The sequence below is a fragment of the Rhamphochromis sp. 'chilingali' genome, assembly GCF_963969265.1.
Source record: "Rhamphochromis sp. 'chilingali' genome assembly, chromosome: 9".
Lineage (NCBI taxonomy): Eukaryota > Metazoa > Chordata > Actinopteri > Cichliformes > Cichlidae > Rhamphochromis > Rhamphochromis sp. 'chilingali'.
The window spans coordinates 10,896,698-10,923,710 of NC_137936.1; the positions used below are offsets into that span (position 1 = coordinate 10,896,698).

At 40.1% G+C, this 27,013-nt stretch overlaps 4 long non-coding RNA genes across 4 annotated transcripts; all 4 read left to right on the top strand.

Annotated features, from left to right (window-relative positions):
- Positions 1 to 1,463: 1,463 nt before the first annotated feature.
- Positions 1,464 to 10,290, top strand: LOC308402198. The gene is made up of 2 exons (XR_013972715.1): positions 1,464 to 3,194; positions 9,222 to 10,290. It is a non-coding gene; the product is annotated as an uncharacterized lncRNA (long non-coding RNA).
- A 1,749-nt stretch (positions 10,291 to 12,039) lies between these two features.
- Positions 12,040 to 15,907, top strand: LOC308401970. The gene is made up of 2 exons (XR_013972659.1): positions 12,040 to 13,841; positions 14,839 to 15,907. It is a non-coding gene; the product is annotated as an uncharacterized lncRNA (long non-coding RNA).
- Positions 15,908 to 17,649: 1,742 nt separating this feature from the next.
- On the top strand, positions 17,650 to 21,524 carry LOC308401969. The gene is made up of 2 exons (XR_013972658.1): positions 17,650 to 19,454; positions 20,457 to 21,524. It is a non-coding gene; the product is annotated as an uncharacterized lncRNA (long non-coding RNA).
- Positions 21,525 to 23,349: 1,825 nt separating this feature from the next.
- Positions 23,350 to 26,860, top strand: LOC308401972. The gene is made up of 3 exons (XR_013972660.1): positions 23,350 to 23,672; positions 24,968 to 25,083; positions 26,081 to 26,860. It is a non-coding gene; the product is annotated as an uncharacterized lncRNA (long non-coding RNA).
- Positions 26,861 to 27,013: the final 153 nt, after the last annotated feature.

Here is a 27,013-nt window from a genome sequence, read left to right on the forward strand (position 1 = left end):
TCTTTTCTTTTTCTTCAGCTGCTCTTCCACGAGCACCTTTTTCTCGAGGATGAGGATTTTCAGCTCCTCGATTGTTTCGGTGTTTTGCTTCTGCAGCTTGTTGCATTTTTTCTCCACTTCTTCTATTACGGCTTGTTTTTCTTCCAACCTTTCTTTCAGCACTTTAGATGTTGCCTCCTGTTTCTCAAACTCCTGGAGAAGAAGTTTTTCTTCTCTCTGCTTATTGACCAGCTGTTCTCTCTCTTGAAGCAGGTCTTGATATTTGTGCAGTGTCTCTTCGAACTTTACCTGCAGCATCCTGTTGTTTCCCTCCATGAGCTGGAGTTGGCACTCCATGTCTCCCTGCTTTCTGTCCAGCTGCTCTTTCTCTTGAAGGATTTCTTTATTTTGTCGCAGAGCTTCATCAAGCTTTCGTTGCAAGCTTTCATTTTGTTGCTTGATGCTCTGCAGATTGGAATCCATTTCTTTTTGTTTGATTTCTTGTTCCCTTTTCTCTTGGAGAAGCTTCTCATTTGCTTGCTCTGTGCGATCAAGCCTTTTTTTGTCAACATTGTACATTAGCTCCATGTCTCGGAGATTGGAGTGCAGCCCTCTCTTCTTCGTGCTGTCTTTCATCTTCTCCTGGAGGAGTTTTCTATTTTGCCGCAGAGCTTGATCAAGCTTTCCTTGCAAGCTTTCGTTGTGTTGCTTGATGCTCTGAAGCTTGGAATGCATTTCTTTCTCTTTTAACTCCTTTTGCCTTTTCTCTTTGAGAAGCTTTTCATTTTCTTGCAGTGTGCGATCAAGCCTTTTTTTGTCTACGCTGTACATTAGCTCCATTTCTTGGAGATTGCTGTGCAGCCCTCTCTTCTTCATGCCGTCTTGTTTCTTCTCTTGGACAAGTTTTTCATTTTGTTGCAGGGCTTCATCAAGTTTTCCTTGGAGCTCCTGGTTCTTTTTGTCCATGTCATGGAGATCCTGTTGTTTCCCCTCAATAATAGCTTCCTTTTCTTGAAGCTGGTATGACAACTTTTTTAGTTGAGCGCTCTTTTGCTCATTTTCCTCCATCAAGAACTTAATCTTCTCTGCGTTTCTGAGCGCTTCATCCTCCAGTTCTTCCAAACGCTTTTCCTCTAGTTCCACTTGGTCACACCAGGGAAGAGAGGAAAGGGAAGAGTGGAAAGGGAAGAGTCTAGTGGCTCATCCCAAGGAAGAGCGTATGGGTCAACTTCTTGTCCCTTTGGAATTTTTTGAGACATGTTGGGTCTGGATACAGTTACAATTGCAAAGGATCCAAATATTTCAAAAGGCTTTTCTGGCGAACGGTTCAATGCTGCACACATCAAGGCTGCGAGAAACGGACTAAAAGTCGTTGCTCTTCACCCCTATTTATAGGTTTTAAGGGTCAACGGATCAAAGGAAAGAATGGTGGTAAGATTCTACGTGTGTGACGTCATAATTCTGTAAGGCAATGAGGTTGTCACGTGATATTTTTGGAGGAGGGCATTTTTCAACTTGGACAAATTATCAGTAAAGTTTCAATCTCTGTTATTTTCCCCAAAAAACGTGTTGTCGCAATCATGTTTTCTACTGTAATTGGTGCCAACAGATGGCGCAGTTTAAAGTTGGCTGTTACTCTGCCCAGGCTGCTACCATAGAAGAAGAATGTAGACCAATAGTACTTTAACGATGTCCGCTGATCGTTTCCGTGTAAATCTTAGCATTGCTTTAGCCGTCAAGCTAAAGGTTTAGCTTCATACTGCCATATTTTCAGAGTAACAAAATATTTAAACGGTCTCAGATCATGGTGAGTATTTGAAAAAATGTTTATTTAATGTGAAGCCTGTGATGTGGAAAGGTTAGCAAGCGTAATTTTGCCTATTGTGTTATACACGGGTGCTTACATCCGAGTAGTGTTGATCTTTTCTAAGGTCCATGGGTTTATCCAACGAGCAGCTAAGTCACCGTTATATCTGTAATTTTGTGTGCAACGTCTTAATGCAAAAAAACAAAAAAAAAACCCCACAATGCGTTTTTAAGCTCTCTCTGCGTTCACTGCCTCTGCAAGTGTCAAACTTCCTCGCTTTAGCTGATGCTAACCAACATTAGCGCTTACGGTTCGTATATAAACACAACTGTCAGCCCTTCACTTTTGGTGCCGACAACATTTTGAGCATTTTCTACAGTTTGTGAAATGGTCGCCATTGGCATTACATGCCAGTAGTGTTCGCTAATTGACTTTACCGGGGATTATATTTATTACAACGTTACTGCGTGGAAGTGATCATAGTGTATGCTTATGAACGTGAGTGGTAGGTGTTATTAGTGCGACTTTACCCTTAATTAGTTTTCCCACCGGAAGTAGAGTTGTTTATGCGACGTGATGGCTAGAGCAGTCCCAAACAATCGATTGCGTTTCTTAACAGACCAATTCTCTCCAAACTTTTAGGGTAAGCTAGACTCGAGATATGGTTGCAATAATACGAACAAGAGCGCAACAGCATATTGACAATGGCGAGAACTTTAATATTTACATTGTGTTAGTGCACCCATCGCTCCGCATCCTTAACGCTACATTGATGTCGAGAGTCTCTGACACAGCTGTGCTCTGCAGCACAGACACCCTGCTTATCTGTGATTCGGCCAGACTGGTGTTGAACTCCAAAGACATGCGCGGGGTTAGGTTAGTTGGCTGTTGGTGTGAGTGGTTGTCTGAGTCTCTCTAATAACCCTCCAACAGACTGGCGACCTGTCCAGGGTGTACTTTTGCCCTATGACAGCTGAAATACAACCTGAATAAAATAAGTAGGAGAAAATGAATGATGTTTATGAACTGTAGTTAATGTAGTCAGACAATAAGTTACCGAGCAACAGGCCACAAGTCTTGGTGCAGAATCATACTAAGATTTAAAAAATAAAATGTTGGCACTGGTGTTTGAAACAGTATACTGTCAGTAAGACTGGAGCAACTGCACACATCTGGAAACTAATAACTAGAGTAGTTAAGTAACATTTTGTTACTGCATCCATTTAGCCAGGTATAATTAGCATGTCTACATACATGTCATTTCTAATGTGGTCCTATGTGGTATGTTGTAGGACAGTGAAGTGTCTGACACTGACCATGTACCAGTGCCTGAGAACACTGGTATGGAGGGGGAGAACGCACCTCTTTACTGTATTTGTCGGAAACCAGACATCAACTGCTCCATGATGTAAGTATATATCAGTTTTATATTTGCAGTATGCGCAGTAGGGGTGGGCGCTAGCTTCAGCAATGTTATCAGAGGGTTTTTTTTTAAAAATGAAGAGCTTCTATTTCGAGAAAACTACCAATAAGGATATATGCACAGATATAGAAAACAATACTGTAACATTTTATTGATGCTTGCAGTTTGGAGGCAGCAGTATTTGCAAGTGTAACTAAATTCCAGGCATTTTCCATCCTTCTTTTCCTATCAGCTTTTTTCTAGTTGTCAGTGTGAACCAAGGTGTCAGCAGCAGCATTATAGTGCAAAAGTAGTGACCCAGCATAGATCAAATGTAAGCACAAAAGTAGCCAAGGTAGTGTTTTTCCTGGAAATTTTAAGTGAAAGGATAAAGTAACTGCTTACCACTTTAGTTTAACAATGATTAATGAAATGTAACCGTGTAACTCATCAGCAGTCTGCACAGTATGGTCACATATCAAAACTGAAGAATATGTTGTACTTGTTGTAGTGTTTCATCATGGGTCCAGTTTTTACCCAGGTGCTTAAAGCCCTTCTTTACCCTCATGTAACACCAACAGTAATTTCCAACCACTATTTCCTGTTCCTGTCAGTCAAACAAACAGACGACAAACATCTTCTATAAACAGGAATAATGTCATTTTATCGGATTAGAAAACATCTAATCTAGCGTTGATATTACACTGCTGTTTAGTGTCTGGCTGATCTCAGTGTCACCAAAATATCTGCCCTACATGTCAAACAATGAGAGAACTTGAAACAGTAACATCACCTAGCAGCTTATTTTAATTAGTGCTAACGTTTTGTTTGCTGGCTAACATTGCTATTATTATAGTCACAGTTAATTGTGTGGATGCTTTAAGCATCCACACTATTGAGTTCCTGTTTCTCTTTATTCTTTATTATTATTTTTATTATTATTATTCTAGTTGCCACTTTTTCTGCTTTCTTTGGCACTTAACTACTTCCACAATTTTTATGCTATTTTCACCGTTCAAATTTTATACTATTCTGCTATTTCTGCTAAACATCGCTATGATTTTTGCTATTTTTTGCTATTATACTTTTTAAAATATTCCACTTTTTTCCTTTAATTTGTCCCATTGAAATGAATGGAAAACTTCCAAAATTCTGCTAAATTTTGCTTGTTTTTGAAACTTAACTACTTCCTCATACTTTCGCCTAGAACAACCATTCAAACTTTAAAATGTTCACAAATTATTGGGCTATTCAGGTATGATTCAGCTTTTTCAAATGTTTTACTGTTTTACTTTTATGCCTCTTAAAGTTTTGAGTTGCAAAATTGTGATTTTTCACAAAATACATGCGTTGTTATGGTTGCTATGCTCTTGCCTTCCAGTGTGCCACTGAAGGTTTTGCAATTTTCACTTCATGTCCGAACAACTTCTTGCTACTTGCTCAATTTTCACTCAACTTCCACAAATTATACATCAAAACGTAGGTATTTTTGCTGGCTTTCAGAAAATGTCACTATCATTGTTGTGGGATTTATAGAATTTTCGCAAATCTCCTCAGACCAACACAATGTCAGAAAACTCTCCATATAAAGTGAATGGAGAGCTTGTTCAAAATCACCGCTGGATTTCTGTAATGAGAGGCATATTCGAATCGTCATATCTCCTTAACGAAGCGACTTTAAGACATGAGGCTTGTCCCCGAATATCTTCAGACACCCCTGACGCTCACAATTCAAGAATTTCTTTCTCACCTATTACCGTTCTGAAATGAGTTGGACTTGTTTGAGGGTAGGAAGTTCGTCCTTCGCTCAGATTTCTTCAGATTTAAAACTCTGGAAATGAACCACTTTTTTCTCTCGTCATAATTTTTTTTTGGATTTCCACAGAGACCTGAAAATTTCCATGACTGTTCACCAAAGCCTGCTGTCTCTTACGGTGAAAGAATGATATCGATACTCCAAATAGATTTCGAGTTACAAAGCGTTGTTTGAGGGCAAGTCAAGGCAGGTTTTGCTTCGCTCTACTCAGTTATGGTGCATTACAAGTCAAATATCTTTAATAATTCATATTTTAATGATAAATTGTAAACACTGGAAGATTCCCCCATCTCTTCTGAACAAAACGGTGTAAGAATGACCGCTCTAGCCCCTACGGTTTGGGAATTATGGTCATTTGTTTGAGGGGAGTCCTCACTATGAGAAATAGGCTGCAATAATGCTGTGCCTCTCTGTGCTGCGTGTGTAAAAAGAGGCACATGTTTTGGCGGGAAAAAGTACACAGGCTCTCTGATTGGTGGATTCAAATTCAGCAGCTCCCAGGCTGACCTAGAAACTTACTTCTCTCTCCCTGTGCATTTTTTTGCTGATTTTTTCATTTAACAAGTATATTTGAGGGACCCTCAGCATGTTCAGCATTTTTTCAGCTGTCCATTTTGCTTTTCCAATTTTTCTGTTTAACTGATTACTATTGTGCTAAATCATACTATTTCTGCTATTTTATAAGATTTGTGCCTAATATAGTATTTCTGCTAAATTACAATATTTCTGCTTTTTATACTATTTGTGCTAAAACATAGTATTTCTACTAAATGTAGTATTTATGCTTAATCATACTATTTCTGCTTTTTATGGGATTTGTGCCTAATATAGTATTTCTGCTTTTTATAGGATTTTTGCTCAAACATAATATTTCTACTAAATGTAGTGTTTATGCTTAATCATCCTATTTCTGCTTTTTATAGGATTTGTGCTTAATATAGTATTTCTGCTAAATTATAGTATTTATGCTTTTTATAGTATTTATGCTAAAACATAGTATTTCTACTAAATGTAGTATTTATGCTTAATCATAGTATTTCTATATATTTCTATATATTTCTGCCAGGTACCCAGGCAGCCAATCTTCTGTGAGGACTGAGACATTCAAATTTTCAAATCAGGGCCTGCACGGCTTCCCAGCCAATCATATATGTGTCCTGAGGCATTCAAATTTGCATATTGGGGCCTTCATGGCTTCTAAGCCAGCCAATCATATCTGAGGGCTGAGGAATTCAAATCCACAAATCAGGGCCTGCACAGCTTCCCAGCCAGCCAATCATGTATGTGGGCTCCAGGTATTCAAATTTGCATATTGGGGAATTCGTGGCTTCTAAGTCAACAAGTCATCCATGTCATATATCTCTAAAAATTCATATTTTAATGATAAATTGTCAACACTTGAAGATTCCCCCATCTCTTCTGAACAAAACGGTGTAAGAATGACCGCTCTAGCCCCTATGGTTAGGAAATTATGGTCATTTGTTTGAGGGGAATCCTCACTATGTGAAATAAACTGAAAGAAGCAGGTCTATGTCTCTGTGCTGCGTGTGTAAAAAGATGCACCTGTTTTGGCGGGAAAACGTAAACAGCCTCTCTGATTGGTGGATTCAAATTCAGCAGCTCCCAGGCTGACCTAGAAACTTAGTCCTCTCTCCCTGTGTGTGTGTGTGTGTGTGTGTGTGTGTGTGTGTGTGTGTGTGTGTGTGTGTGTGTTTAGTGGGAGAGAGAGGACCCTGCCCTTATTTGGCAGCATGTCATTGTAGGATTTAAATTGAACATAGTTAGACTGGTTGACTGGATTAGAGCCTGTGTTTGTGTGTCCCTCTGTGCATTTGTGTTTCAATATGTTATTACTATTCTGCTAAATCATAGTATTTCTGGTACTTTTCGGTACTTGTGCTAAATACAGTATTTCTGCTAAATCATACTATTTCTGCTTTTCAAAGGATTTATGCCTAATATAGTATTTCTGCTAAATTATAGTATTTCTGCTTTTTATAGGATTTGTGCCTAACATAGTATTTCTGCTAAATTATAGTATTTCTGCTTTTTATAGGATTTGTGCCTAACATAGTATTTCTGCTAAATTATAGTATTTCTGCTTTTTATACTATTTGTTCTAAATTATAGTATTTCTGCTTTTTATAGGATTTGTGCTTAATATAGTATTTCTGCTAAATTATAGTTTTTCTTCTTTTTATAGTATTTGTGCTAAAACATAGTATTTCTACTAAATGTAGTATTTATGCTTAATAATAGTATTTCTATATATTTCTGCCAGGTCCCCAGGCAGCCAATCCTCTGTGAGGACTGAGACATTCAAATTTTCAAATCAGGGCCTGCACAGTTTCCCAGCCAATCAAATAAGTGTCCTGAGGCATTCAAATTTGCATATTGGGGCCTTCGTGGCTTCTAAGCCAGCCAATCATATCTGAGGGCTGAGGAATTCAAATCCACAAATCAGGGCCTGCACGGCTTCCCAGCCAGCCAATCACATATGTGGTCTCAGGCATTCAAATTTGCATATTGGGGAATTCGTGGCTTCTAAGTCAACAAGTCATCCATGTCATATATCTCTAAAAATTCATATTTTAATATTAAATTGTCAACACTTGAAGATTCCCCCATCTCTTCTGAACAAAACGGTGTAAGAATGACCGTTCTAGCCCCTACGGTTAGGAAATTATGGTCATTTGTTTGAGGGGAGTCGTCACTATGAGAAATAGACTGCAAAAATCCTGTGTCTCTCTGTGCTGCTGCGTGTGTAAACAGATGCACCTGTTTTGGTGGGGAAAAGTGCACAGCCTCTCTGATTGGTGGATTCAAATTCACCAGCTCCCAGGCTGACCTAGAAACTTACTTCTCTCTCCCTGTGTGTGTGTGTGTGTGTGTGTGTGTGTGTGTGTGTGTGTGTGTGTGTGTGTGTGTGTGTGTGTGTGTGTGTGTGTGACAGAGAGAGAGAGAAAGCCTTTTAATGGGATGATCCCATTGTAAGATTCAAATTCAATATATTTAGACTGGTTGACTGAATTGGATCTTGTGTGTGTGTCTCTCTGTGCATGTGTGTTTCCTCATGTGTACATATTTGTAATTGTGTGGCAGTCATAAATTTTTTTGCTGATTTTTGTCATTTAACAAGTATATTTGAGGGAACCTCAGCATGTTCAGCATTTTTTCAGCTGTCCATTTTGCTTTTCCAATTTTTCTGTTTAACTTATTACTATTGTGCTAAATCACACTATTTCTGCTATTTTATAAGATTTGTGCTTAATATACTATTTCTGCTTTTATAGGATTTGTGCTTAATATAGTATTTCTGCTTTTTATAAGATTTGTGCTTAATATAGTATTTCTGCTAAATGTAGTATTTATGCTTAATCATACTATTTCTGCTTTTCATAGGATTTGTGCTTAATATAGTATTTCTGCTAAATTTAGTATTTCTGATTAATTATAGTCTTTCTACTAAATCATAGTACAGTATTTCTGCTTTTTATGGGATTTGTGCTAAAACAAAGTATTTCTACTAAATGTAGTATTTATGCTTAATCATACCATTTCTGCTTTTTATAGGATTTGTGCTTAATATAGTATTTCTGCTAAATTATAGTATTTCTGCCAAATTATAATATTTGTGCTAAAACATAGTCTTAATTTAAAATTACAATATTCATAGTTCATCACAGTGTCTCTGGTAAATCACAATATTTCTGCTCTGTTGTACTATTTTTCTAAATCATAGTGTTTCTGTAATGTTTAAGTATTTTTGGCTAAATATATTCTTTCTGTTATCTTATACTATTTCTCCTAAATTCTTGTATTTTTGAGAAGTTATCATGTTTCTGGTAAGTTACAATATTTCTGCTAAATTCTGCTATGCTATTGTATTTCTGCCAAGTATTATGTTTCCTCTAAGATATTGCAGTTCTGCTAAGTTATTCCATTTTAGCAAACTTCTTTTGCTTCTGCAAAGTTTTTACAATTTCTGCAACTTTTCAGCTTTTTCAGCTACTTTTTGCATACAGCTTCAGCTTTAAGCATCCACACTGCATTTTCGCAGGAAATGCAAATTTTTCTAGTTGACTTTGAATAGCTTTATTTCAAAAGTAATTTTACAATTTCACAGCCATTTAGCTGTGTTAACTGTACATGCTGTAGGTCATAAGGCGTGCATGGATCATTTTTATAATCAGCCTCTTATCTTTTGTCCACCACAGGCTTTGCCATGATAAATTGGTCAGTTGACAACCAGGAGCCGTACACCTTAACCTCAGAGGCCAGGACATCCAGGGGCAGTGTGAACACGCACTTGCTTAAATGGGACGCAAGACGGACTATAGAGGGCCACCCGCTTGCCAGACAACCAAGTGCTGTCCCTGTCCACGGCCAGTGTGAGAAGGACTCTCACTAAAGTCAACCCACACAAAGCTGCTGGACCAGACAATATACCTGGACGCGTGCTCGGAGCCCGTGCTGACCAGCTGACTGATGTCCTAGCGGGCATCTTTAACATCTCCCTGAGTCAAGCTGTTGTGCCACAGTGCTTTAAAACCACCACCATCATACCTGTCCCCAGACCTTCCCAAAGCCTAATTCCACAATGATTGCCTGAGCCTATTCTTGTTAAATGATGAAAAACTCAAAGGCACGTTTGGGCAGTGGATCTGTGTGAAATCAGCAGCTTGCAAAACGAAATCAAAATGTGTGCAATTGATTCTAAAAATAGAAATCACAATAAAGTTCAACATTTACTAAAACCGCCATTCAGTCATCTGAGAGTCTTTACTCATGAAATTATAACGGTTAGATGAATGTATATGCAGTGATTTACTGATCAATGATAAAAGGGGAGATTTATGCAATAACGAAGACTGTCATGAAAAGTATTTGGCATCTGATCTCCTGTAACCTGTGGAGCTAAGCTGTTTTACCAGCTCTGCTCTCTGATTTTTCTTTTTTCTTTTATGAAAAAACACAAGTTGTCAAAGTTATTTGTTTGCAAATGTATTTCAGAAATATCGACATACTTTTTTTTAATCAGCAGAAACTTTATGTCAGTAGTGCAAAAACCTGCACTGATCTGACCTCATTTCTTCCTCATCCTGATTCCTGACCTGGGAAGGGAGAGAAATATTTGTTTTTGTTTGTCTTCTTGTTTTATTTAATTCCTTGTGGGATTTGGATCCAACACGTAAAGTATGCATATTATGCACACACACAAACACACATGCAGCTATTACCCATTTCTTGTATTCTTGAATAAAGACATTGATTTGACACATTTAATTAGTGACCAATTGTTTTTATTGTTCAATTATTAAGAAAAAAGAAAAGGTGGGGGTGGGTGGGTGGGATGGAAAGTAAAGGGAGAGAGGAGAGAAAACCCCAACAATCCCCTCTGAGCAAGCACTAGGCGACAGTGGATAGGAAAAACTCCCTTTAAAGGAAGAAACCTATGACAGAACCAGGCTCTAGAGGGGGCAGTCAACTGTCGGGACTGGTTGGGGGGTGACTGTGAAAAAACGGGAGGGAGATGGGAGAGGTGTTAGTAGTTAAGGGGGGGGGGGGGGATTAAGCTGGAACAGAGGTGGGAGAGGAAGAGGCGACATTGGCAGTACTGAAAGAAGGAGTGTTCCTTCTCCAGAAGAAGCAGAAGCGTCTTTTCTTTTTCTTCAGCTGCTCTTCCACGAGCACCTTTTTCTCGAGGATGAGGATTTTCAGCTCCTCGATTGTTTCGGTGTTTTGCTTCTGCAGCTTGTTGCATTTTTTCTCCACTTCTTCTATTACGGCTTGTTTTTCTTCCAACCTTTCTTTCAGCACTTTAGATGTTGCCTCCTGTTTCTCAAACTCCTGGAGAAGAAGTTTTTCTTCTCTCTGCTTATTGACCAGCTGTTCTCTCTCTTGAAGCAGGTCTTGATATTTGTGCAGTGTCTCTTCGAACTTTACCTGCAGCATCCTGTTGTTTCCCTCCATGAGCTGGAGTTGGCACTCCATGTCTCCCTGCTTTCTGTCCAGCTGCTCTTTCTCTTGAAGGATTTCTTTATTTTGTCGCAGAGCTTCATCAAGCTTTCCTTGCAAGCTTTCATTTTGTTGCTTGATGCTCTGCAGATTGGAATCCATTTCTTTTTGTTTGATTTCTTGTTCCCTTTTCTCTTGGAGAAGCTTCTCATTTGCTTGCTCTGTGCGATCAAGCCTTTTTTTGTCAACATTGTACATTAGCTCCATGTCTCGGAGATTGGAGTGCAGCCCTCTCTTCTTCGTGCTGTCTTTCATCTTCTCCTGGAGGAGTTTTCTATTTTGCCGCAGAGCTTGATCAAGCTTTCCTTGCAAGCTTTCGTTGTGTTGCTTGATGCTCTGAAGCTTGGAATGCATTTCTTTCTCTTTTAACTCCTTTTGCCTTTTCTCTTTGAGAAGCTTTTCATTTTCTTGCAGTGTGCGATCAAGCCTTTTTTTGTCTACACTGTACATTAGCTCCATTTCTTGGAGATTGCTGTGCAGCCCTCTCTTCTTCATGCCGTCTTGTTTCTTCTCTTGGACAAGTTTTTCATTTTGTTGCAGGGCTTCATCAAGTTTTCCTTGGAGCTCCTGGTTCTTTTTGTCCATGTCATGGAGATCCTGTTGTTTCCCCTCAATAATAGCTTCCTTTTCTTGAAGCTGGTATGACAACTTTTTTAGTTGAGCGCTCTTTTGCTCATTTTCCTCCATCAAGAACTTAATCTTCTCTGCGTTTCTGAGCGCTTCATCCTCCAGTTCTTCCAAACGCTTTTCCTCTAGTTCCACTTGGTCACACCAGGGAAGAGAGGAAAGGGAAGAGTCTAGTGGCTCATCCCAAGGAAGAGCGTATGGGTCAACTTCTTGTCCCTTTGGAATTTTTTGAGACATGTTGGGTCTGGATACAGTTACAATTGCAAAGGATCCAAATATTTCAAAAGGCTTTTCTGGCGAACGGTTCAATGCTGCACACATCAAGGCTGCGAGAAACGGACTAAAAGTCGTTGCTCTTCACCCCTATTTATAGGTTTTTGGATCAAAGGATCAAAGGAAAGAATGGTGGTAAGATTCTACGTGTGTGACGTCATAATTCTGTAAGGCAATGAGGTTGTCACGTGATATTTTTGGAGGAGGGCATTTTTCAACTTGGACAAATTATCAGTAAAGTTTCAATCTCTGTTATTTTCCCCAAAAAACGTGTTGTCGCAATCATGTTTTCTACTGTAATTGGTGCCAACAGATGGCGCAGTTTAAAGTTGGCTGTTACTCTGCCCAGGCTGCTACCATAGAAGAAGAATGTAGACCAATAGTACTTTAACGATGTCCGCTGATCGTTTCCGTGTAAATCTTAGCATTGCTTTAGCCGTCAAGCTAAAGGTTTAGCTTCATACTGCCATATTTTCAGAGTAACAAAATATTTAAACGGTCTCAGATCATGGTGAGTATTTGAAAAAATGTTTATTTAATGTGAAGCCTGTGATGTGGAAAGGTTAGCAAGCGTAATTTTGCCTATTGTGTTATACACGGGTGCTTACATCCGAGTAGTGTTGATCTTTTCTAAGGTCCATGGGTTTATCCAACGAGCAGCTAAGTCACCGTTATATCTGTAATTTTGTGTGCAACGTCTTAATGCAAAAAAACAAACAAAAAAAACCCACAATGCGTTTTTAAGCTCTCTCTGCGTTCACTGCCTCTGCAAGTGTCAAACTTCCTCGCTTTAGCTGATGCTAACCAACATTAGCGCTTACGGTTCGTATATAAACACAACTGTCAGCCCTTCACTTTTGGTGCCGACAACATTTTGAGCATTTTCTACAGTTTGTGAAATGGTCGCCATTGGCATTACATGCCAGTAGTGTTCGCTAATTGACTTTACCGGGGATTATATTTATTACAACGTTACTGCGTGGAAGTGATCATAGTGTATGCTTATGAACGTGAGTGGTAGGTGTTATTAGTGCGACTTTACCCTTAATTAGTTTTCCCACCGGAAGTAGAGTTGTTTATGCGACGTGATGGCTAGAGCAGTCCCAAACAATCGATTGCGTTTCTTAACAGACCAATTCTCTCCAAACTTTTAGGGTAAGCTAGACTCGAGATATGGTTGCAATAATACGAACAAGAGCGCAACAGCATATTGACAATGGCGAGAACTTTAATATTTACATTGTGTTAGTGCACCCATCGCTCCGCATCCTTAACGCTACATTGATGTCGAGAGTCTCTGACACAGCTGTGCTCTGCAGCACAGACACCCTGCTTATCTGTGATTCGGCCAGACTGGTGTTGAACTCCAAAGACATGCGCGGGGTTAGGTTAGTTGGCTGTTGGTGTGAGTGGTTGTCTGAGTCTCTCTAATAACCCTCCAACAGACTGGCGACCTGTCCAGGGTGTACTTTTGCCCTATGACAGCTGGAATACAACCTGAATAAAATAAGTAGGAGAAAATGAATGATGTTTATGAACTGTAGTTAATGTAGTCAGACAATAAGTTACCGAGCAACAGGCCACAAGTCTTGGTGCAGAATCATACTAAGATTTAAAAAATAAAATGTTGGCACTGGTGTTTGAAACAGTATACTGTCAGTAAGACTGGAGCAACTGCACACATCTGGAAACTAATAACTAGAGTAGTTAGTAACATTTTGTTACTGCATCCATTTAGCCAGGTATAATTAGCATGTCTACATACATGTCATTTCTAATGTGGTCCTATGTGGTATGTTGTAGGACAGTGAAGTGTCTGACACTGACCATGTACCAGTGCCTGAGAACACTGGTATGGAGGGGGAGAACGCACCTCTTTACTGTATTTGTCGGAAACCAGACATCAACTGCTCCATGATGTAAGTATATATCAGTTTTATATTTGCAGTATGCGCAGTAGGGGTGGGCGCTAGCTTCAGCAATGTTATCAGAGGGTTTTTTTTAAAAATGAAGAGCTTCTATTTCGAGAAAACTACCAATAAGGATATATGCACAGATCTAGAAAACAATACTGTAACATTTTATTGATGCTTGCAGTTTGGAGGCAGCAGTATTTGCAAGTGTAACTAAATTCCAGGCATTTTCCATCCTTCTTTTCCTATCAGCTTTTTTCTAGTTGTCAGTGTGAACCAAGGTGTCAGCAGCAGCATTATAGTGCAAAAGTAGTGACCCAGCATAGATCAAATGTAAGCACAAAAGTAGCCAAGGTAGTGTTTTTCCTGGAAATTTTAAGTGAAAGGATAAAGTAACTGCTTACCACTTTAGTTTAACAATGATTAATGAAATGTAACCGTGTAACTCATCAGCAGTCTGCACAGTATGGTCACATATTAAAACTGAAGAATATGTTGTACTTGTTGTAGTGTTTCATCATGGGTCCAGTTTTTACCCAGGTGCTTAAAGCCCTTCTTTACCCTCATGTAACACCAACAGTAATTTCCAACCACTATTTCCTGTTCCTGTCAGTCAAACAAACAGACGACAAACATCTTCTATAAACAGGAATAATGTCATTTTATCGGATTAGAAAACATCTAATCTAGCGTTGATATTACACTGCTGTTTAGTGTCTGGCTGATCTCAGTGTCACCAAAATATCTGCCCTACATGTCAAACAATGAGAGAACTTGAAACAGTAACATCACCTAGCAGCTTATTTTAATTAGTGCTAACGTTTTGTTTGCTGGCTAACATTGCTATTATTATAGTCACAGTTAATTGACTTTGAATAGCTTTATTTCAAAAGTAATTTTACAATTTCACAGCCATTTAGCTGTGTTAACTGTACATGCTGTAGGTCATAAGGCGTGCATGGATCATTTTTATAATCAGCCTCTTATCGTTTGTCCACCACAGGCTTTGCCATGATAAATTGGTCAGTTGACAACCAGGAGCCGTACACCTTAACCTCAGAGGCCAGGACATCCAGGGGCAGTGTGAACACGCACTTGCTTAAATGGGACGCAAGACGGACTATAGAGGGCCACCCGCTTGCCAGACAACCAAGTGCTGTCCCTGTCCACGGCCAGTGTGAGAAGGACTCTCACTAAAGTCAACCCACACAAAGCTGCTGGACCAGACAATATACCTGGACGCGTGCTCGGAGCCCGTGCTGACCAGCTGACTGATGTCCTAGCGGGCATCTTTAACATCTCCCTGAGTCAAGCTGTTGTGCCACAGTGCTTTAAAACCACCACCATCATACCTGTCCCCAGACCTTCCCAAAGCCTAATTCCACAATGATTGCCTGAGCCTATTCTTGTTAAATGATGAAAAACTCAAAGGCACGTTTGGGCAGTGGATCTGTGTGAAATCAGCAGCTTGCAAAACGAAATCAAAATGTGTGCAATTGATTCTAAAAATAGAAATCACAATAAAGTTCAACATTTACTAAAACCGCCATTCAGTCATCTGAGAGTCTTTACTCATGAAATTATAACGGTTAGATGAATGTATATGCAGTGATTTACTGATCAATGATAAAAGGGGAGATTTATGCAATAACGAAGACTGTCATGAAAAGTATTTGGCATCTGATCTCCTGTAACCTGCGGAGCTAAGCTGTTTTACCAGCTCTGCTCTCTGATTTTTCTTTTTTCTTTTATGAAAAAACACAAGTTGTCAAAGTTATTTGTTTGCAAATGTATTTCAGAAATATCGACATACTTTTTTTTAATCAGCAGAAACTTTATGTCAGTAGTGCAAAAACCTGCACTAATCTGACCTCATTTCTTCCTCATCCTGATTCCTGACCTGGGAAGGGAGAGAAATATTTGTTTTTGTTTGTCTTCTTGTTTTATTTAATTCCTTGTGGGATTTGGATCCAACACGTAAAGTATGCATATTATGCACACACACAAACACACATGCAGCTATTACCCATTTCTTGTATTCTTGAATAAAGACATTGATTTGACACATTTAATTAGTGACCAATTGTTTTTATTGTTCAATTATTAAGAAAAAAGAAAAGGTGGGGGTGGGTGGGTGGGATGGAAAGTAAAGGGAGAGAGGAGAGAAAACCCCAACAATGCCCTCTGAGCAAGCACTAGGCGACAGTGGATAGGAAAAACTCCCTTTAAAGGAAGAAACCTATGACAGAACCAGGCTCTAGAGGGGGCAGTCAACTGTCGGGACTGGTTGGGGGGTGACTGTGAAAAAACGGGAGGGAGATGGGAGAGGTGTTAGTAGTTAAGGGGGGGATTAAGCTGGAACAGAGGTGGGAGAGGAAGAGGCGACATTGGCAGTACTGAAAGAAGGAGTGTTCCTCCTCCAGAAGAAGCAGAAGCGTTTTTTCTTTTTCTTCAGCTGCTCTTCCACGAGCACCTTTTTCTCGAGGATGAGGATTTTCAGCTCCTCGATTGTTTCGGTGTTTTGCTTCTGCAGCTTGTTGCATTTTTTCTCCACTTCTTCTATTACGGCTTGTTTTTCTTCCAACCTTTCTTTCAGCACTTTAGATGTTGCCTCCTGTTTCTCAAACTCCTGGAGAAGAAGTTTTTCTTCTCTCTGCTTATTGACCAGCTGTTCTCTCTCTTGAAGCAGGTCTTGATATTTGTGCAGTGTCTCTTCGAACTTTACCTGCAGCATCCTGTTGTTTCCCTCCATGAGCTGGAGTTGGCACTCCATGTCTCCCTGCTTTCTGTCCAGCTGCTCTTTCTCTTGAAGGATTTCTTTATTTTGTCGCAGAGCTTCATCAAGCTTTCCTTGCAAGCTTTCATTTTGTTGCTTGATGCTCTGCAGATTGGAATCCATTTCTTTTTGTTTGATTTCTTGTTCCCTTTTCTCTTGGAGAAGCTTCTCATTTGCTTGCTCTGTGCGATCAAGCCTTTTTTTGTCAACATTGTACATTAGCTCCATGTCTCGGAGATTGGAGTGCAGCCCTCTCTTCTTCGTGCTGTCTTTCATCTTCTCCTGGAGGAGTTTTCTATTTTGCCGCAGAGCTTGATCAAGCTTTCCTTGCAAGCTTTCGTTGTGTTGCTTGATGCTCTGAAGCTTGGAATGCATTTCTTTCTCTTTTAACTCCTTTTGCCTTTTCTCTTTGAGAAGCTTTTCATTTTCTTGCAGTGTGCGATCAAGCCTTTTTTTGTCTACACTGTACATTAGCTCCATTTCTTGGAGATTGCTGTGCAGCCCTCTCTTCTTCATGCCGTCTTGTTTCTTCTCTTGGACAAGTTTTTCATTTTGTTGCAGGGCTTCATCAAGTTTTCCTTGGAGCTCCTGGTTCTTTTTGTCCATGTCATGGAGATCCTGTTGTTTCCCCTCAATAATAGCTTCCTTTTCTTGAAGCTGGTATGACAACTTTTTTAGTTGAGCGCTCTTTTGCTCATTTTCCTCCATCAAGAACTTAATCTTCTCTGCGTTTCTGAGCGCTTCATCCTCCAGTTCTTCCAAACGCTTTTCCTCTAGTTCCACTTGGTCACACCAGGGAAGAGAGGAAAGGGAAGAGTCTAGTGGCTCATCCCAAGGAAGAGCGTATGGGTCAACTTCTTGTCCCTTTGGAATTTTTTGAGACATGTTGGGTCTGGATACAGTTACAATTGCAAAGGATCCAAATATTTCAAAAGGCTTTTCTGGCGAACGGTTCAATGCTGCACACATCAAGGCTGCGAGAAACGGACTAAAAGTCGTTGCTCTTCACCCCTATTTATAGGTTTTTGGATCAAAGGATCAAAGGAAAGAATGGTGGTAAGATTCTACGTGTGTGACGTCATAATTCTGTAAGGCAATGAGGTTGTCACGTGATATTTTTGGAGGAGGGCATTTTTCAACTTGGACAAATTATCAGTAAAGTTTCAATCTCTGTTATTTTCCCCAAAAAACGTGTTGTCGCAATCATGTTTTCTACTGTAATTGGTGCCAACAGATGGCGCAGTTTAAAGTTGGCTGTTACTCTGCCCAGGCTGCTACCATAGAAGAAGAATGTAGACCAATAGTACTTTAACGATGTCCGCTGATCGTTTCCGTGTAAATCTTAGCATTGCTTTAGCCGTCAAGCTAAAGGTTTAGCTTCATACTGCCATATTTTCAGAGTAACAAAATATTTAAACGGTCTCAGATCATGGTGAGTATTTGAAAAAATGTTTATTTAATGTGAAGCCTGTGATGTGGAAAGGTTAGCAAGCGTAATTTTGCCTATTGTGTTATACACGGGTGCTTACATCCGAGTAGTGTTGATCTTTTCTAAGGTCCATGGGTTTATCCAACGAGCAGCTAAGTCACCGTTATATCTGTAATTTTGTGTGCAACGTCTTAATGCAAAAAAACAAAAAAAAAAAACAACCCACAATGCGTTTTTAAGCTCTCTCTGCGTTCACTGTCTCTGCAAGTGTCAAACTTCCTCGCTTTAGCTGATGCTAACCAACATTAGCGCTTACGGTTCGTATATAAACACAACTGTCAGCCCTTCACTTTTGGTGCCGACAACATTTTGAGCATTTTCTACAGTTTGTGAAATGGTCGCCATTGGCATTACATGCCAGTAGTGTTCGCTAATTGACTTTACCGGGGATTATATTTATTACAACGTTACTGCGTGGAAGTGATCATAGTGTATGCTTATGAACGTGAGTGGTAGGTGTTATTAGTGCGACTTTACCCTTAATTAGTTTTCCCACCGGAAGTAGAGTTGTTTATGCGACGTGATGGCTAGAGCAGTCCCAAACAATCGATTGCGTTTCTTAACAGACCAATTCTCTCCAAACTTTTAGGGTAAGCTAGACTCGAGATATGGTTGCAATAATACGAACAAGAGCGCAACAGCATATTGACAATGGCGAGAACTTTAATATTTACATTGTGTTAGTGCACCCATCGCTCCGCATCCTTAACGCTACATTGATGTCGAGAGTCTCTGACACAGCTGTGCTCTGCAGCACAGACACCCTGCTTATCTGTGATTCGGCCAGACTGGTGTTGAACTCCAAAGACATGCGCGGGGTTAGGTTAGTTGGCTGTTGGTGTGAGTGGTTGTCTGAGTCTCTCTAATAACCCTCCAACAGACTGGCGACCTGTCCAGGGTGTACTTTTGCCCTATGACAGCTGAAATACAACCTGAATAAAATAAGTAGGAGAAAATGAATGATGTTTATGAACTGTAGTTAATGTAGTCAGACAATAAGTTACCGAGCAACAGGCCACAAGTCTTGGTGCAGAATCATACTAAGATTTAAAAAATAAAATGTTGGCACTGGTGTTTGAAACAGTATACTGTCAGTAAGACTGGAGCAACTGCACACATCTGGAAACTAATAACTAGAGTAGTTAGTAACATTTTGTTACTGCATCCATTTAGCCAGGTATAATTAGCATGTCTACATACATGTCATTTCTAATGTGGTCCTATGTGGTATGTTGTAGGACAGTGAAGTGTCTGACACTGACCATGTACCAGTGCCTGAGAACACTGGTATGGAGGGGGAGAACGCACCTCTTTACTGTATTTGTCGGAAACCAGACATCAACTGCTCCATGATGTAAGTATATATCAGTTTTATATTTGCAGTATGCGCAGTAGGGGTGGGCGCTAGCTTCAGCAATGTTATCAGAGTTTTTTTTTTTTTTTTTAAATGAAGAGCTTCTATTTCGAGAAAACTACCAATAAGGATATATGCACAGATCTAGAAAACAATACTGTAACATTTTATTGATGCTTGCAGTTTGGAGGCAGCAGTATTTGCAAGTGTAACTAAATTCCAGGCATTTTCCATCCTTCTTTTCCTATCAGCTTTTTTCTAGTTGTCAGTGTGAACCAAGGTGTCAGCAGCAGCATTATAGTGCAAAAGTAGTGACCCAGCATAGATCAAATGTAAGCACAAAAGTAGCCAAGGTAGTGTTTTTCCTGGAAATTTTAAGTGAAAGGATAAAGTAACTGCTTACCACTTTAGTTTAACAATGATTAATGAAATGCAACCGTGTAACTCATCAGCAGTCTGCACAGTATGGTCACATATCAAAACTGAAGAATATGTTGTACTTGTTGTAGTGTTTCATCATGGGTCCAGTTTTTACCCAGGTGCTTAAAGCCCTTCTTTACCCTCATGTAACACCAACAGTAATTTCCAACCACTATTTCCTGTTCCTGTCAGTCAAACAAACAGACGACAAACATCTTCTATAAACAGGAATAATGTCATTTTATCGGATTAGAAAACATCTAATCTAGCGTTGATATTACACTGCTGTTTAGTGTCTGGCTGATCTCAGTGTCACCAAAATATCTGCCCTACATGTCAAACAATGAGAGAACTTGAAACAGTAACATCACCTAGCAGCTTATTTTAATTAGTGCTAACGTTTTGTTTGCTGGCTAACATTGCTATTATTATAGTCACAGTTAATTGACTTTGAATAGCTTTATTTCAAAAGTAATTTTACAATTTCACAGCCATTTAGCTGTGTTAACTGTACATGCTGTAGGTCATAAGGCGTGCATGGATCATTTTTATAATCAGCCTCTTATCTTTTGTCCACCACAGGCTTTGCCATGATAAATTGGTCAGTTGACAACCAGGAGCCGTACACCTTAACCTCAGAGGCCAGGACATCCAGGGGCAGTGTGAACACGCACTTGCTTAAATGGGACGCAAGACGGACTATAGAGGGCCACCCGCTTGCCAGACAACCAAGTGCTGTCCCTGTCCACGGCCAGTGTGAGAAGGACTCTCACTAAAGTCAACCCACACAAAGCTGCTGGACCAGACAATATACCTGGACGCGTGCTCGGAGCCCGTGCTGACCAGCTGACTGATGTCCTAGCGGGCATCTTTAACATCTCCCTGAGTCAAGCTGTTGTGCCACAGTGCTTTAAAACCACCACCATCATACCTGTCCCCAGACCTTCCCAAAGCCTAATTCCACAATGATTGCCTGAGCCTATTCTTGTTAAATGATGAAAAACTCAAAGGCACGTTTGGGCAGTGGATCTGTGTGAAATCAGCAGCTTGCAAAACGAAATCAAAATGTGTGCAATTGATTCTAAAAATAGAAATCACAATAAAGTTCAACATTTACTAAAACCGCCATTCAGTCATCTGAGAGTCTTTACTCATGAAATTATAACGGTTAGATGAATGTATATGCAGTGATTTACTGATCAATGATAAAAGGGGAGATTTATGCAATAACGAAGACTGTCATGAAAAGTATTTGGCATCTGATCTCCTGTAACCTGCGGAGCTAAGCTGTTTTACCAGCTCTGCTCTCTGATTTTTCTTTTTTCTTTTATGAAAAAACACAAGTTGTCAAAGTTATTTGTTTGCAAATGTATTTCAGAAATATCGACATACTTTTTTTAATCAGCAGAAACTTTATGTCAGTAGTGCAAAAACCTGCACTGATCTGACCTCATTTCTTCCTCATCCTGATTCCTGACCTGGGAAGGGAGAGAAATATTTGTTTTTGTTTGTCTTCTTGTTTTATTTAATTCCTTGTGGGATTTGGATCCAACACGTAAAGTATGCATATTATGCACACACACAAACACACATGCAGCTATTACCCATTTCTTGTATTCTTGAATAAAGACATTGATTTGACACATTTAATTAGTGACCAATTGTTTTTATTGTTCAATTATTAAGAAAAAAGAAAAGGTGGGGGTGGGTGGGTGGGATGGAAAGTAAAGGGAGAGAGGAGAGAAAACCCCAACAATCCCCTCTGAGCAAGCACTAGGCGACAGTGGATAGGAAAAACTCCCTTTAAAGGAAGAAACCTATGACAGAACCAGGCTCTAGAGGGGGCAGTCAACTGTCGGGACTGGTTGGGGGGTGACTGTGAAAAAACGGGAGGGAGATGGGAGAGGTGTTAGTAGTTAAGGGGGGGGGGGGGGGGGGATTAAGCTGGAACAGAGGTGGGAGAGGAAGAGGCGACATTGGCAGTACTGAAAGAAGGAGTGTTCCTCCTCCAGAAGAAGCAGAAGCGTCTTTTCTTTTTCTTCAGCTGCTCTTCCACGAGCACCTTTTTCTCGAGGATGAGGATTTTCAGCTCCTCGATTGTTTCGGTGTTTTGCTTCTGCAGCTTGTTGCATTTTTTCTCCACTTCTTCTATTACGGCTTGTTTTTCTTCCAACCTTTCTTTCAGCACTTTAGATGTTGCCTCCTGTTTCTCAAACTCCTGGAGAAGAAGTTTTTCTTCTCTCTGCTTATTGACCAGCTGTTCTCTCTCTTGAAGCAGGTCTTGATATTTGTGCAGTGTCTCTTCGAACTTTACCTGCAGCATCCTGTTGTTTCCCTCCATGAGCTGGAGTTGGCACTCCATGTCTCCCTGCTTTCTGTCCAGCTGCTCTTTCTCTTGAAGGATTTCTTTATTTTGTCGCAGAGCTTCATCAAGCTTTCGTTGCAAGCTTTCATTTTGTTGCTTGATGCTCTGCAGATTGGAATCCATTTCTTTTTGTTTGATTTCTTGTTCCCTTTTCTCTTGGAGAAGCTTCTCATTTGCTTGCTCTGTGCGATCAAGCCTTTTTTTGTCAACATTGTACATTAGCTCCATGTCTCGGAGATTGGAGTGCAGCCCTCTCTTCTTCGTGCTGTCTTTCATCTTCTCCTGGAGGAGTTTTCTATTTTGCCGCAGAGCTTGATCAAGCTTTCCTTGCAAGCTTTCGTTGTGTTGCTTGATGCTCTGAAGCTTGGAATGCATTTCTTTCTCTTTTAACTCCTTTTGCCTTTTCTCTTTGAGAAGCTTTTCATTTTCTTGCAGTGTGCGATCAAGCCTTTTTTTGTCTACACTGTACATTAGCTCCATTTCTTGGAGATTGCTGTGCAGCCCTCTCTTCTTCATGCCGTCTTGTTTCTTCTCTTGGACAAGTTTTTCATTTTGTTGCAGGGCTTCATCAAGTTTTCCTTGGAGCTCCTGGTTCTTTTTGTCCATGTCATGGAGATCCTGTTGTTTCCCCTCAATAATAGCTTCCTTTTCTTGAAGCTGGTATGACAACTTTTTTAGTTGAGCGCTCTTTTGCTCATTTTCCTCCATCAAGAACTTAATCTTCTCTGCGTTTCTGAGCGCTTCATCCTCCAGTTCTTCCAAACGCTTTTCCTCTAGTTCCACTTGGTCACACCAGGGAAGAGAGGAAAGGGAAGAGTCTAGTGGCTCATCCCAAGGAAGAGCGTATGGGTCAACTTCTTGTCCCTTTGGAATTTTTTGAGACATGTTGGGTCTGGATACAGTTACAATTGCAAAGGATCCAAATATTTCAAAAGGCTTTTCTGGCGAACGGTTCAATGCTGCACACATCAAGGCTGCGAGAAACGGACTAAAAGTCGTTGCTCTTCACCCCTATTTATAGGTTTTAAGGGTCAACGGATCAAAAGAAAGAATGGTGGTAAGATTCTACGTGTGTGACGTCATAATTCTGTAAGGCAATGAGGTTGTCACGTGATATTTTTGGAGGAGGGCATTTTTCAACTTGGACAAATTATCAGTAAAGTTTCAATCTCTGTTATTTTCCCCAAAAAACGTGTTGTCGCAATCATGTTTTCTACTGTAATTGGTGCCAACAGATGGCGCAGTTTAAAGTTGGCTGTTACTCTGCCCAGGCTGCTACCATAGAAGAAGAATGTAGACCAATAGTACTTTAACGATGTCCGCTGATCGTTTCCGTGTAAATCTTAGCATTGCTTTAGCCGTCAAGCTAAAGGTTTAGCTTCATACTGCCATATTTTCAGAGTAACAAAATATTTAAACGGTCTCAGATCATGGTGAGTATTTGAAAAATGTTTATTTAATGTGAAGCCTGTGATGTGGAAAGGTTAGCAAGCGTAATTTTGCCTATTGTGTTATACACGGGTGCTTACATCCGAGTAGTGTTGATCTTTTCTAAGGTCCATGGGTTTATCCAACGAGCAGCTAAGTCACCGTTATATCTGTAATTTTGTGTGCAACGTCTTAATGCAAAAAAACAAAAAAAAAAAAAACCCCACAATGCGTTTTTAAGCTCTCTCTGCGTTCACTGCCTCTGCAAGTGTCAAACTTCCTCGCTTTAGCTGATGCTAACCAACATTAGCGCTTACGGTTCGTATATAAACACAACTGTCAGCCCTTCACTTTTGGTGCCGACAACATTTTGAGCATTTTCTACAGTTTGTGAAATGGTCGCCATTGGCATTACATGCCAGTAGTGTTCGCTAATTGACTTTACCGGGGATTATATTTATTACAACGTTACTGCGTGGAAGTGATCATAGTGTATGCTTATGAACGTGAGTGGTAGGTGTTATTAGTGCGACTTTACCCTTAATTAGTTTTCCCACCGGAAGTAGAGTTGTTTATGCGACGTGATGGCTAGAGCAGTCCCAAACAATCGATTGCGTTTCTTAACAGACCAATTCTCTCCAAACTTTTAGGGTAAGCTAGACTCGAGATATGGTTGCAATAATACGAACAAGAGCGCAACAGCATATTGACAATGGCGAGAACTTTAATATTTACATTGTGTTAGTGCACCCATCGCTCCGCATCCTTAACGCTACATTGATGTCGAGAGTCTCTGACACAGCTGTGCTCTGCAGCACAGACACCCTGCTTATCTGTGATTCGGCCAGACTGGTGTTGAACTCCAAAGACATGCGCGGGGTTAGGTTAGTTGGCTGTTGGTGTGAGTGGTTGTCTGAGTCTCTCTAATAACCCTCCAACAGACTGGCGACCTGTCCAGGGTGTACTTTTGCCCTATGACAGCTGAAATACAACCTGAATAAAATAAGTAGGAGAAAATGAATGATGTTTATGAACTGTAGTTAATGTAGTCAGACAATAAGTTACCGAGCAACAGGCCACAAGTCTTGGTGCAGAATCATACTAAGATTTAAAAAATAAAATGTTGGCACTGGTGTTTGAAACAGTATACTGTCAGTAAGACTGGAGCAACTGCACACATCTGGAAACTAATAACTAGAGTAGTTAAGTAACATTTTGTTACTGCATCCATTTAGCCAGGTATAATTAGCATGTCTACATACATGTCATTTCTAATGTGGTCCTATGTGGTATGTTGTAGGACAGTGAAGTGTCTGACACTGACCATGTACCAGTGCCTGAGAACACTGGTATGGAGGGGGAGAACGCACCTCTTTACTGTATTTGTCGGAAACCAGACATCAACTGCTCCATGATGTAAGTATATATCAGTTTTATATTTGCAGTATGCGCAGTAGGGGTGGGCGCTAGCTTCAGCAATGTTATCAGAGGTTTTTTTTTTAAAATGAAGAGCTTCTATTTCGAGAAAACTACCAATAAGGATATATGCACAGATATAGAAAACAATACTGTAACATTTTATTGATGCTTGCAGTTTGGAGGCAGCAGTATTTGCAAGTGTAACTAAATTCCAGGCATTTTCCATCCTTCTTTTCCTATCAGCTTTTTTCTAGTTGTCAGTGTGAACCAAGGTGTCAGCAGCAGCATTATAGTGCAAAAGTAGTGACCCAGCATAGATCAAATGTAAGCACAAAAGTAGCCAAGGTAGTGTTTTTCCTGGAAATTTTAAGTGAAAGGATAAAGTAACTGCTTACCACTTTAGTTTAACAATGATTAATGAAATGCAACCGTGTAACTCATCAGCAGTCTGCACAGTATGGTCACATATCAAAACTGAAGAATATGTTGTACTTGTTGTAGTGTTTCATCATGGGTCCAGTTTTTACCCAGGTGCTTAAAGCCCTTCTTTACCCTCATGTAACACCAACAGTAATTTCCAACCACTATTTCCTGTTCCTGTCAGTCAAACAAACAGACGACAAACATCTTCTATAAACAGGAATAATGTCATTTTATCGGATTAGAAAACATCTAATCTAGCGTTGATATTACACTGCTGTTTAGTGTCTGGCTGATCTCAGTGTCACCAAAATATCTGCCCTACATGTCAAACAATGAGAGAACTTGAAACAGTAACATCACCTAGCAGCTTATTTTAATTAGTGCTAACGTTTTGTTTGCTGGCTAACATTGCTATTATTATAGTCACAGTTAATTGACTTTGAATAGCTTTATTTCAAAAGTAATTTTACAATTTCACAGCCATTTAGCTGTGTTAACTGTACATGCTGTAGGTCATAAGGCGTGCATGGATCATTTTTATAATCAGCCTCTTATCTTTTGTCCACCACAGGCTTTGCCATGATAAATTGGTCAGTTGACAACCAGGAGCCGTACACCTTAACCTCAGAGGCCAGGACATCCAGGGGCAGTGTGAACACGCACTTGCTTAAATGGGACGCAAGACGGACCTCACAGCCCTTTGTTCCTTCAGTGGGCTGGTTTCAGTCATTATGCAAATGTACTGTTTATAAGGTTGGGGAAACCTGCAGTCAGCTGAGACTGAAGAAGTCACTTGGATGAGTGACGAAACGTTTCTCCCACAAAACGCTACGTCCAGATGAACAAAATCAACTTTTGGAGATTTGCATAATGACTGACTGTCACGGTTCTGGGTCCGTTGGACCCAGTATTTTGAGTTTATTATGTTTTGGTGTAATTTTGCATCAGGGATTGTTTTCTTGTTCTCTTGTGTTAATGATGATGATGATTATGATGTTTATTATTAGAGTTTCATGTTTGTGTTTAGGATTTGTTCTTCGGTTGGGTCTGCTTAGTATATGTCTAGTTCCATGTGTCATTTTCTGTCTGTCTCTCAAATGTCAAGTCTGTGTCTTAGTATGATGGTTTCTTGTTCCTGTTTTATTGTGAAGGTCTGCGTCTTATGTTAGTGTGGGCAGCTTGGTTCCCCCCGTCTCGTTAACCCTGATCTCTCCCAGCTGTGTCTCCCTCCTGTTGCCCATTCGCTGATTACCACCCTGTGTATATTAGCCCTGTGTTTTCCTGTGCTCAGTGTCACGTCGTACCTTGTTTCTGTTTCATGCCAGCAATAAAAGCTGTGGTTTTAGTTACATTTCGTCTCGGAGTCCTGCATTTGGATCCACATTTCCACCTGCCCGCACACAGAGCCCTGACACTGAAACCAGCCCACTGAAGGAACAAAGGGCTGGGAGGTCAGTTTATTCATCATAATTATGCAAATTCTCATGCCCATTGATCAGCAACC